Source organism: Rhamphochromis longiceps, linkage group LG14 (assembly GCF_057381845.1).
Source record: "Rhamphochromis longiceps isolate RC_006_pf linkage group LG14, R_longiceps_female_GT1.1, whole genome shotgun sequence".
NCBI lineage: Eukaryota > Metazoa > Chordata > Actinopteri > Cichliformes > Cichlidae > Rhamphochromis > Rhamphochromis longiceps.
Window position 1 is genome coordinate 11,666,231 of NC_140570.1, and position 14,086 is coordinate 11,680,316.

Below are 14,086 nucleotides of genomic sequence, written 5' to 3' on the forward strand. Positions count from 1 at the left end.
TGAAAAGGAGCAGGCAGAAGAAAATATTCTTATTAAACCCTGGGTTTCATTCTCTGTCAGGATGATCCCACACTTCTTCAATAATGTTGACGTCCGGGCTCTGGGGAGGCCCTTTCATGACTGATGGTATTCCATTGTGTGTTTTTCTATCAAGGCTTGCTTTTGCTGAATTGGCAGTGTGTTTGTGATCATTGTCATATTGAAAAATTAAGCCCCTGCTAATCATATGTTTTTGAGATAGTACTATGGTTAAAATGTGAAGGTAGTTTTTCACAAATCCGTAACTTTTTAACAAGATTCCCAAAACTGGCTGAAATGAAAAACGCTGACAAAGCTTCCACCATGTAGACACTCATTGTTGTATCTCTCTCCTGATCTTACAAATTTCCCACGTGTGGGACTAATAAAGGTTATCTTATCTTATCTTATCTTCTCTGTACATACTGATGGAAGAGACCATACATTTCAAATTTGGATTCATCAGTCCATAAGATATGTTGCCACTGATTTTTAGTCCAGTTCTTCTCATCTTATTTGGCACACCTTCCCTATGAATGGCTTCCACCCTTCCACTGAGACCAATTTTGATGAATTTTACCATCAGAGCAGCAGACCCTGAGACTTCCCAGTATATCATGTAAAAGTGTGTAAGAGAAAGAGAGAGTGCAGTACTGGGAGTTGTTGTATGTATCTAATTAAAGTCTAATTGGTAAATGGCCTGCATTTGTATAGCGCTTTTCTAGTCCATAGGACCCCAAAGCACTTTACACTACATTCAGTCATCCACCCATTCACACACTGGCGATAGCAAGCTACATTGTAGCCACAGCTGCCCTGGGGCACACTGACAGAGGCGAGGCTGCCGGACTCAGGCGCCACCGGGCCCTCTGACCACCACCAGTAGGCAAACACGGGGTTAGTATCTTGCCCAAGGATATTTGGCATGCAGCCAGGGTGCAGCCTGGGATCGAACCACCGACCTTCTGATTAGTGGCTGACCTGCTCTGCCACCTGAGCTACAGCCACCCTACTGTCCAGCTAAAAAGCTCAACAGCAAGCATTATTTACAATCTGTCTGACAGAGGAGAGGAGAAATAGAAACACAGCTTCATCAACGCTGCAGGGGAAAACAAATCTACAATGAAAGCTTAAGGAACAAGCTTGTGCTGTTATTGTTTTATGATTCATGGGTCTTATTTATGAGCCAGAGTGAGACACTTTGTATTTATCTGTATGTATCTGTGGAGAAAATGTCCACTGGCTCAAAGAACACACAAGACAAGGGCTAAGTCCTGTATTTATTTGAACACACTGATTCATTTCCTGTTCTCAGTGCTGCCAAATTGTATCAGACGCATAAATCAAGTGTCAACAGATTTATGTATCAGACAAATCAAAGCCACAGTAGAGCTGCGTGATTCAGTTACTCTAAACAATCCGACAGTTTAAAAGACATGAAGTACAGAGATTTCCTAGCAGTTTTTTTCAACAAGGTTAAAGATCATTCTCAACAGAAAGTGACACTTTCAGTATGATAGTATGATGAACTTGATGAAAGATGCCCAACAGATAGATCCCTACTTCAGCTCAAAGAGAACAACAACAACAACAACAATAACAATAGTAATAATAATAACAATAGGTAATGCCTGATTACTGTAAAAGAATCTGGACAATTGCATTATAATAACATCAATGATAATGACAATAATTAATGTAGCAGCACATGGTGTGTTCAAAGTCCAAAAGACGTTTCAAGTACACAAGTATTATCCCATTCAAATTCCTCAAATTAGCTCTTTGCTCCCACAAAACCATTTCCACCATTGACAAAATTTTATTTGTTGCTAACAGCAACTGGGGATACGCACAATCTTTACAAGTTAGCTTGTAGAAAAGTCAAGCCTAATTTGGGAGCTCTTTCAAGACTGCACTATCCACACCTCAGCCAATAAACTGGTGCAAATGTATAAAGGTTCAAAGACAACCGTCAGAACTGGATGACTATACTTCTGGTCTGTTAGGCCTACTCCATTTCCTCCTTGCTACTAACTAATACATGCTACTGACTCCGCTGAAGTGGAATTCTTGCATGAGTACAAAGCTGGTTTCAAGGTTACAGTGAAAAATAGTTTTTACTCCAAACATCATTAAGAATGCAGTTGTGTGGGAATGTAATTTTGAGTAGACCGTGTCCTCCGGTGTCCTCTGTTTGTCGACATTGAAAAATACTGTAGGCCTGTACATATGTTTCAGGCAGATAAACCATGAACTTCACTAAGTGGCTATGATGCTCTTCATGAATCTATAAATCATCTCGCACACTTATTTAGATTCATATTGAAGGCAGGCTTACATTAGTTCATCGTTTACACTCAAACACAATCTGACTAAGTAGCATTGTACCCAGTATACTTATTTAAACATAGATTTTTTTGTAGCAAAGGTAAAGATTTGTAACAAAAAAGACCACTCATAGGAAGAAAGAAAGTTTTTCTTTTACCTTTAGGCAGACTAAAGTGGAGATTTACTCTTTTCTTTTTTTCTTTATTGCTTGGTATATCTATCTTGAATCCCCTCTTGCATACTCATTGATTGTTTTTAAAGTTCTCATTAAATGTGGAAGTAAATTAAAAGATATGGACGGAGCCCTTCACTAGCCACAAACAAACAACAATGATAGATGGAGGAAACCAATTTCCCAAAGTTCAACAGATAGGTGCTTCCTTGCCTTTAGCAGAGAAAGATTCAGCAAGAAGGAATACAGAAAAAACAACTTTCTTTCTTCTCTGACCACTTCTACAAACACTGCTCACTTTAATTGAGTTTGACATTCATTTACGAATAGAAATGCTCATCTATCAGCAATGGAATTTCCCTTCAAGAAAGGACCCCAAAAACAAGGGATCTACACAATTCCATCCTCAAGGATATCTAAAGACGTATGGCTGCCACACCTTCTTTCCTCACATTTCATTTATGTATTTTTTAACACATCTGCTGCTGATAAGCTCATAGATGTGTCTTGGATAAACATTGGTACACCACATTTAAGGAGCATGGAGGTCTGGGGAGAATTTGACAATTTTCTTGATTTTATTTATCTTCATAGTTCCACATTATTGTACAGAAAAAACCCTTGTCATAATATAAGGAAGCACACCTGCATGGAAACCATGAACAAACTAAATTCTCACAAAATGCAATGAAAAAAATAAACATTTGCTAATTAGAGTAATTGCACAGTTACCCACAAACTATTTAAAATAATATATGAAAGTGTAATCTGAATGTGCCATCTGACCAATAAATCACCCTCTTACACTGATGAGAAAACTGACTAATGACGGTTCATCATTCCAAAACTTATTGCTGCTCCATCAAGTTAACTACAGATAAAATCTGATTTGAAGCACAAAATTAATCTCAGACGTTACAAAGAAGAATGATGAGATTTTTTTCTTTTTTTGATTTAGTTAAGTGGGAAACATAATAATGAAAAAAAAGGTTCATTTTGATTTTTGTTGAAATGAGCACATATTTTCTTCAGTTTTCCTCCACTGAGGTGAAGCCTCTTTGCAGCCCTTGCTGGATGATGAAAGAGTAGGTGGAACAGTGGGCTACTGTTGCTCTGTGATTGTAATGATACTCAGGAGATGGTGAACACTTACAGAGTGAATCATGTAAAAGACTGGAGCTCAGTCAAATGCACAAACTGGATCTTGAAACATGGTAATAAATAAAAGATATAGGCATTTTTGTTGCATTTGTTCTTAAATGTGTTGGATTTTGTTTCCATCAACTTGTATGTGATTTTTGCCAGATATGACATAAAATGTGCTGTATTATATAAGGCATTAGAAATCCTCCATAGGATTCTTAGACCCTGGGTTAAGAATAATTTGTTATGCTTAGTTCAAAAAAGCAAAAAACAAGAACACCACGCAAACTGAAAGTCTTGACCCACTACATTGGAACAGAAAACTTATCATGAAAACATTTTTTAACAAAGTGAAAAAACCCTCATAGCCTCAGTGTTTGTTGTACAACTTGCTGGAATAGCTGCACAGCATTCTGTAATGACTTTCAGCCAACAAATGTTAGTACATGACCTTTCAGAGGATGTGAAATTGAGAAAGTGTAGTGATTTACAGTAACTGCAGCTCCTGACATGTTCGGCAAAGGCATAGGGTCATATTTCAAGTGTAATTCTCAATTTCAGCGCTTCCATAGAAGATAACTGAAATATCATTTGCCTATGGAAAATAACAGAATACTTTTAAGAGAAGACAGTTACTCACACACCAGTTTCATTTTACAAAAGTCAACCCATAAATGCTCTATGAACAGCAACATCTCCTCCATACTCATAAATACATGTACTTCATTGTTCAATATTTTGTCTCTTTTGATTTAGATGTAACTACCATAAAAATAGAGTCTGTTCATTTCTTTTTAAGTGAGCAAACATAAAAAATGTAGTATGGGAGCAAACAATTATTTTCTTCACTGTAAAATCTCTGGTTGAATAGATCTCTGGAAATATATACTTGTTATGGTTAAAAATAGTCAACACAAAGCTTCATAAATGGACACAATATATACAGTGGCTTGCAAAAGTATTCGGCCCCCTTGAACTTTTCCACATCTTGTTACATTACAGCCACAAACATGAATCAATTTTATTGGAATTCCACGTGAGAGACCAACACAAAGTGGTGTACACGTGAGAAGTGGAACGAAAATCATACATGATTCCAAACATTTTTTACAAATAAATAACTGCAAAGTGGGGTGTGTGTAATTATTCAGCCCCCTGAGTCAATACTTTGTAGAACCACCTTTTGGTGCAATTACAGCTGCCAGTCTTTTAGGGTATTACTCTACCAGCTTTGCACATCGAGAGACTGAAATCCTTGCCCATTCTTCTTTGCAAAACAGCTCCAGCTCAGTCAGATTAGATGGACAGCGTTTGTGAACAGCAGTTTTCAGATCTTGCCACAGATTCCATGTGTTTACAAAGAAATGTGTGGTTGTATGTTTGTGATAGCTTATTATTGTACTGTTACAGACAGAAATGAGCAAGAGGTTTGAAGAGGTGCAATGTTTACTGATTAAATATAAATTTTCAATTAACCAATTCCAGTCTACTTCATAATCACAACAATTTTAAAGTTGGCACTGATGGTACCCAAAAGGAAAGTGCCATGTGCCGTGCAGCTAAACCAATGACAAGTTATGTGTATCAATAATTAATCCAAAAACCAAGTGCCAACTAAATATTTGGACAGCCTAATATTTCTGACTTCAATCCAAGTCTGGTCTCACAGTGTTGCATACCTTTCTTGTAAACCTGATTAGCCATCTGATTGTGTGATAGTGGACCTTTTGCATCTCAAGTCACAAAGGGGTTGCCATTTGGTTTCACTTAATACCAGCTGGAGCTCCCAAAGGCCAGTCGGTGCTCTGTGCTGTTCTTCCAATATTAAAGACTGATTAAAGGTCAACTTTTAACCTTTCGAACATATTACACACATTCCTCCCCTCCACAAAAAAGCATACTTTCTCTATTTATTTACTGACTTACATTCATTCTGCCTTCTATTGTGTCACAGAGTTCACTTATACTGATTCAGAATCCAACATGGACTTGGCACTGACTGCAAATTGCATGTTGAAACAGAAAACAATCAACAAGACCGAAGGACCTTTGTCTCGTTTTGCTAGTTACTTTAATATTGTGTATATGTGTGCATTTGTACCTGTGTATATCAAATACATTTCAAAGGGTAAAACTGTCTGTGAAATAACACAATAATACCTACTCAATGCCTCCCCCTTCCCCTTTCTTTTAGCATTTTACTTCACCAAATTAATAGAATGAGTTATAGGTTTTCCAAAAACAGTTTTAAGAAATTTACAGTACAGGAATTGCAGACATGCATGCAACACAGATAAAATTATACCTTTTTTATAGTTATATCTAGAGATGGACCGATCCGATAATACGTATCGGTATTGGTCCGATACTGACCTAAATCACTGGATCGGATATCAGAGAGAAATAAAAATGTAATCCAATCCATTGAATATCAGAAAAGCACCTCACAAAACTTGCGACACGGCGTAAGTCGGCTCATAACCGTAGCACGTTGGAGCAGTATGCGTCAGGTGATAGGCTGTGTGTATTTGTAGTCTCGCTACCAAACCAGCATTTCATCTCCGAGGAAGTTATCCCAGAGAGAAGTAAAGCAAGTGTGTAAGTTCATCTCTGAATGTTTGTAAAGCATTCCCACGTTAAGCTTAACAACTGATATATGGAGCGACTGCCTCTTCTCTCTCCCTCCCTCTTCTTGCTGCTACTTCAATCATGAAACTGCTTAATGATCAGCTGATCGGCTTTTCTGTCGGGAGTCCGTCTCTCTTCTTTGTTTATCGCTCACTTTGCACCAGAAAGAGGAAACCAGTGGCTGAACAACAGCAGCACGTTTAACCTTGATAAGCTGTTGTTAGAATTTATTTAATATTACTTTCTGCACCAGGATCTTTTTCTACGCAGCTGACGGCTGGTAACTGTGCAGGGGCGGATCTAGCAAAGTTTAGCCAGGGAGGCCGATAGGGCATTAACAGGGAAAAGGGGGCACAAAGACATACTTTTCTTTCTTATTCTCATTTAAAATGTCTAGCTTTTATTAAATAATTATCTGAATCTTACACCCAAATTTTAATCTGATGTATAGAAGTCCATTACTGTATATAGTAACTGTTAAGTCTAATATACCCTTTATAAATACAGGCCATTTACCATTTACCATTTACCCTAGTAAGCTATACTACCTTTTCCTTTGGGAAGATACCATCTGTGCAGTCTGCAAATCTGTCGAAGAAAGATGTTGAATCTATTTAATATTTCTTGAAAAATAATTGATTTCTGTGCATTTTTTCCCACACTGCATCAAATTAAAGTTGATTACGTCGATTAAGCATCATGAGGTGGAGGGTGGTTCCCTATTTTTTTTGCTGGGAGTTTGCAACCCTATTAGTTAGGTTGGTTAATATTTCTGCTAAGTACTCTTTAAAATACCAGAATAGGGAGGATGGAGTAGGTTTAAGTTTATTAGATTGATCAGTATTGCTGAACTATGAAATATTTTGTTTTATTTTTTACATACAGGTATAGCAGTATAGCTTTAGTGTTGTTGTTTATTTAAACTTGAGTATGAACTTATACAAAATGTAGCAAGATATTTTAAAAAAAGAGTTTTATTGATTAAAAAACACACTATATCGGATTCCTATCGGTATCGGCAGATATCAAAATTTATGATATCGGTATCGGTCATAAAAAAGTGGTATCGTGCCATCTCTAGTTATATCCCACATCAGCTATTCACAATGTGGGTACATGCCAGACATCATCTTTGAATAGGGTCTGCACATTCTTCCCTCTTTACCAGGTTATGTTTAGAGAAAGGCATAAAGGTTTTCATGAGTATTCATTGTTTATCCATCCAGCTCCAGGTGTTTGCACATTAGCTATACACGTTCAGCTCCAAATGAAAAACACGGATGGCACAATTAAAAAGTTCAGCTGCTATTAGCAGTTCCACTGAAACATTAGTTTTATATTAGATCAAGTCCCCCTGTGTCTCGCTGCATCCCCCATTCAATGTAAAACCCATTTCTATTCAGCGCAGCTGCTATAAGTTAATTGATAATAATAGACTCAGCATGTAATTTGGTGACCAGTCTTTTGAACTTGTTGATTAGATGACTGCTTTCCAACTGATTACTGCCAATTTTCTGTTTTCATCAGAGATGATTAATGACCTGTAATCAAATAATTGAAGCTGTGAACGTTAGTAAAATGTGGGTGAAAATACAAGTCTGTCTTCTGTGAACATCTCCATCCATTTCCTTCCACTTATCCGCTACAGGGCCAGATGATGAAGAAAAGCTCCAGCTGAGATTCAAATGAATTGACCTTCTTGCTGTGAAGTGACAGTGCTAAACATTGATCAACTAGATTGTTTTTTTAAATGTAAACTTAAAAGTTCTGAGGCGGTGAGGATTATTATTAGAATGTTACCGAATGCTGCTACATTGTTTAGCTAGCTCTACAAACTGACACTAAAGCACAAACTTATAGAGACAGCAAAATAATGCAAGATCAGCAGAGGCACAATTGGAAATTAAGAAAGAGTAAGTGAGCAGTTCATTTTAACTGTGCCAATTACTGACAGAGCTATTTACTATTTAAAAAATAAATGTGTAGCTTATTTGACTCCAACATGGCAGTTCATACATCCTAATAGTGCTGTGAGATTATGTGCTTCATTAAAGCGGCTGTGAAGAGACGAATCAAGCATACGTCTCCCCCTTGCTTTGTCCCTGCTTTATAAACACAGAGAGCAAAGACGTCACTCATTAAAACGTCAAAGTTTAATTTGTTCTAATTAATTTGACCAGTCATTTAAAAAAGTTACCCTGATGTTAAGCTGATGAACAGTGACATAAAAGGCAGCAAGAGGGCATCTGACTGGAGAGAAACATTGAAGCATAAAGTTGCAGATTTAAAGAGAAGGGCTGCTCAGTGATGCTTGATGAACTGCAGATTTAAAGCTTGCATGTAATTTCATCATTTATACATGTATACATCAATCATGTATTGGGTTTGTACATGATGTGTTTTGAGAAATTATGTATTTTCATATTGTGAATCACTGGGCAAAACAAACTGAGCTATACTAACTTTGTGCTATTCAAATGTTGCATGAAAACAGTGGGTAGTTTAGTCCAAGATAAACAGGTTAGTTTGCAGTGCTGTGGTGAATTCACAGCAAAGCACTGAGTTGGACTGGTGCTTCAGGAAGGTGAACGCGCGCAAAGCTACTGGTCCGGACGGGATTCCCGGCCGCGTCCTCAAGTCATGCGCGGCTCAGCTGGCTGGAGTGTTCACACACATCTTCAACCTTTCCCTCTCTCTGTCTGTAGTCCCAGCCTGCTTCAAAATGGCCACCATCGTCCCTGTACCCAAATCCTCCACCATCTCCTCATTGAACGACTGGCGACCTGTAGCCCTGACCCCCATCGTAAGCAAATGCTTCGAGAAGCTGGTCAGGGACTTCATCTGCTCTGCACTACCCGACTCACTGGACCCTCTACAGTTTGCATACCGCCACAACAGGTCCACTGATGATGCCATAGCCCTGACACTACACACTGCCCTGTCACACCTGGAGAAGAGAGACACGTATGTGAGAATGCTGTTTGTAGATTACAGCTCAGCATTCAATACCATCGTTCCCTCGAAGCTGGACAGGAAACTGCAGGATCTAGGACTGAGCAGCTCCCTCTGCAGCTGGATCCTTAGCTTCCTGTCTGACAGACGCCAGGTGGTCAGACTGGGCAGCATCACCTCATCCCCCATCACACTGAACACTGGTGCTCCACAGGGGTGTGTACTGAGCCCTCTCCTGTACTCACTCTACACCTACGACTGCACAGCCACTAACAGCTCCAACATCATTGTGAAGTTTGCGGACGACACTACAGTGGTGGGTCTTATCACCAATGGTGATGAGACGGCTTACAGGGAGGAGGTCAGCGCCCTGACCCACTGGTGTCAAGACAACCATCTCACCCTCAACGTCGCAAAGACAAAGGAGTTGATAGTGGACTTCCGGAGGTGCAGAGAAGTACACACCCCCATCACCATCAACGGCGCTGCTGTGGAGAGAGTGAGCAGCTTCCGGTTCCTTGGAGTACATCTGGCTGAGGATCTTACGTGGTCAGTACACACAAACAAAACAGTGAAGAAGGCGCAGCAGCGCCTCTTCTTTCTCAGGAGACTGAAAAGATTCGGCATGAGCCCCCGCATCCTCAGGACCTTCTATCACTGTGCCATTGAGAGCATCCTCACTGGATGCATCACCACCTGGTATGGCAACAGCACCGCCTACAACTGCAAAGCTCTCCAGCGAGTAGTGCGGTGCTCTGAACGGATAATTGGAGGTGAGCTTCCCTCCCTCCAAGACATCTACAGGAAGCGGTGCCTGAGGAAAGCGGGGAGGATCATCAAGGACTCCAGTCACCCCAGCCATAAACTGTTCAGACTGCTTCCATCAGGAAGGAGGTTCTGCAGCATCCGGTCCCGTACCAGCAGACTGAGAGACAGCTTTTTCCATCAGGCCATCAGACTGCTGAACACGTCATAGACACCTCAGCTTCACTACTGGAACTTCAACATTATGCACTCCACATAATTGAGTGATTTGATTTGATTTGATTTGCACAGTGACTGTGGCGCTCATGGTCAGATGTAGGTTACTGATGATGCTTAGATTCGTTAACTGAATTTCAACATTAAACCAACTACATACTTTCTAATATCAAGACAGTATAGGGGATGGACATCAGCCAGGATAGCTTGTCAAACCGCATACAACTTGTTGAGTTCAGTTGTGTAAATCCACAAAGAAAATCTACTGAAGCTCACATCAGAAATGATTGTGAGCTGTGAATCTTTTCCCCATGCCACTACACAGTTCTTAGGGTTCTCCAAACTGCCGAATCCCACTGTAACCCCTGACTGTACTCATTTTAATGTTTAAATTTGGAGGCAAAGTCACCCTCTGCCATGTAGACAACAGAAAGTATTTATTTTTTAAATTATCTTTCACTGCATGTGTCCTATATACCAGATTGAAACTAAATACTTTCATTAGAATTAGAATTTAAACGGGACAGGCAAAAAAAAAAAAAAGAATTAGAATTTAGATTTGAGGGATATTTGTATTCTCATGTGATATAATTTTATTATTATAATAATACAGCACAAAGTTCAGTTCCTTGGTACAAAAACGGTTAGCAGAATTTTTCTTCAAGGAGCTAGTACATTTCTAAGCCTGTACTTTTCCTTGAGTAAAGAAGTTGCTTCAGTACTTCAGCTTTTACTGAAGTACTTTTTAAAAAGAGGTATCTGTACTTTTACTTAAGTAAAGCAATTCTGTACTTTTGCCACCTCTGGTCATCGTTGATCAAGCACAATCCATTTGCAGGTTTGAGAGAATGTCCAACAGGAGGACATTTGTGGAGTTTGACATATACCAGTACAGTATATAAAAACTGCTGGGAGCTTAACTTATGTAATATAAACATTATTAACAATATTATCATTAACTATGTGGCTTTAAGGTCCATTAGGTGTTTTTGAATGGAAACACTATGGACAGACAGCAAGTCAACTATTATAAAAGATACCGATATTAATAGTTATTTTAAAGCAATGCGTACTTTTACTGCAAATTGGCCCTTTTTGAGTGTATTCATCAATGCATCACATACTCAAGTAAAAGATGACATGAGATATGTCATCCATGTGTAAGAGGAGTACAGGTTTAGACGTGGGAAGTATGAGGGTGAGTTTTTTTGTTTTTCGTGGAGCCTGTCAATATTAAACCAGGCACCGTTAAACTGAAGATGCAGTCTGTCTCAAGCAGAATGATGAAACATCTTTGAGATATGGAAACAGAAATCCCTCTAGCTCTCATGAGAAAAGTAGGTGTGCATGGCTTTTCTCTTTTTTTCTTCAAACTAGCTGCCTATCTTAAGATGCAGAGATATTTCTGGTCTTGTTTTTTATCTTTTAGGTTGGTGGTGAAACCCCATTCATATTAGCCTTGTAATTTCCTTGGTGTACCTGACTGTAAAAAAAACGACATCATCCAGTTGTGCAGTATTTGTGATTTTTTTTATTTTATTGAAGCAACACTAGACCCGACACTGAGTAATCACCTCTAACTCTCTACTCCAGTATATCTACCATTTTAAGCAGCTTCTTTTTAATAAGCCGCTTATGCAAGAAGACCCAGCGCAGTTTATGTAACAAGGCAGAAATGAACCAGTAAGTCATCAGTGGTTTGTCACTTTTAAATTAAACATACAAAGGCGGTGCTGTTATTTTTCCTTGTACTATGCTCATAACCATTTGTTTTTCACTGTTTCCGTCTGCGGGCCTAGAAAACCAGACCTCATGGTAGATTTTATTAATTTATATTCACCTCTTGTTTTAAGCTACTCATTTGTATTGTAGACTCACAAGAGACAGGACTGTGTTCAACATAATGTGCACAGAGTTGAAAACAACACAAGTTTAATTAATCAACTACATAAGAAAAATCAGGTTTCTGTTACAGTCAGAAAAATGAGCCTGCTGCTTCCCAAAGAGACGTGGCTGTTGGTCAAACTGTAAGCAATGCAATCACACTGCCTTTCTGTATATTCCATCCATCATTTTTCTAATTACTTGTGACTAAAATCTGTATGTTGCAATTCTGTTGTTTTACTGTGCATTTGTAAGCTCAGTGGTCAACAGAAGAAGAATAACTGCGTCTTAGTCGTTGAGAAAACTTTTCAGGAACATTTAGTCATTCGTTTTTTAAATAAAGCACAGTGGAAAAACAAAATTACAATAACAAGCAGGCAGCCGTCTGAACATCTCATTCTGGACTGCAGAGGTAAGAAAAACATTGTGGGTTATTTGAAAAACCAAAATGAAATGTGGTGGAAAATTATGCTTCATATATTTGCGCTTATAAAAGAAAACTATTGACTTGGCCCAGGCAAATTCCCATTTTAAATGGAACTGACTCAAAAAATAAATAAATACAGAAACTTCTGCCAGTTGCTGCACAAAAAATAGAGTTTTTTTTTTTTTTTTTTTTTTAACAGTACTGATAATTGCTGTGGAAATGCAAGTTAATGACTAGTGACAGCACTTCAGAACCATCACAAAGAAATTCCACCCCCTGCACCTCAGTTTAGACTGTTTGCGGGTAAATTCTATGAAGTGGCCCAAACAAACCTAAGAGCTACATCTCACACTCTACAGGTCTCCGTTAGCATGTTAAAACTCCCGACAGTATAATTTAAAAAATGACTGAGCAAGTGTGCCTTTGGAAGGGTTGTCAGGCAAAAAGCTTCTCTCCAGAAAGAACATGGCTTAGGTTAGCAAAGGTACATCTGAGCAAACCACAAGACTTCTGTCCTTTTGGGACCAAAGAAAAGATGTTTGGTCATAATGCACAGAGGTATATTTGACAAAAACCAAACACGGCATATTGGACAAACACCTCATACAAACTGTCAAGCAGGTGGAGGGGTGATGATTTTGGTCTTGTTTTGCAACCACAGGATCTACCTGGGCACTTTGCAGTTATTGAGTAGACCAAGAATTCCTCTATATGACTAAAGTCAAATATGAGGCCATCTGTGTGAAATCTAAAGCCTGGTATAAACTGAACCATGCAACAGGACAATGATTCAAAGCACAGCAGCAAATCTACAAAAAATGTCTCAAAAAGAAAAGAATCAATGGCTTAGTTCAGAGTACAAAGCTAAAATGCTGTGGCTGGACCTTATGAAAGCTGTGCATGAAGGAATGCCCACAAACATCAAGAACTGAACTTAATGTAGCTGAACATCTTAAAGAAAAGCAAGCTAAAATTCTCCCACAATGATGAACGATACTGAGAGTCACACGGAAATCTTCAAGGTACTTCAAGTTACTGCTAGAGGTCTTTCTACAAGCTAGAGAATCAGGCGTGTTCTAAGATTTTCACACATTGCATTTTAATTGTTGCTCAGTTTTTGTTTAATAAACAATGACACAATGACACCTGGCAGCGCGATGGTGACTTTTCATCCTTCATCGAACTCTCTCCGAGTGGGTACTCATTCATCAGCCAGCCTCGGACGTCGGGTCAAGGAGAAGGTGTCGCTGCGGTGTTTGGAAGCCGGTTTTACTATCGCGCAGTGTTGGTCAGACATTTTTCATCCTTTGAACTACAGCTGGTTAGAATTGGAAATAAAGATCTATTTTACTGCGCTGTAGTGTATCGTCCACCTGGCCTAAACAGTATGTTTTTAAAGGAGTTCAGTGACTTTTTATCCTCGACTTTGAAGCTGTCCAGACTGGTTATAGTTGGGGATTTTAATATACACGTTGATGATGACTCTGACCTCTTTGCTAGAGGTTTCCTTAGCGTCATGGATTCTTTTCATTTTACTCAGCATGTGTCTGGTC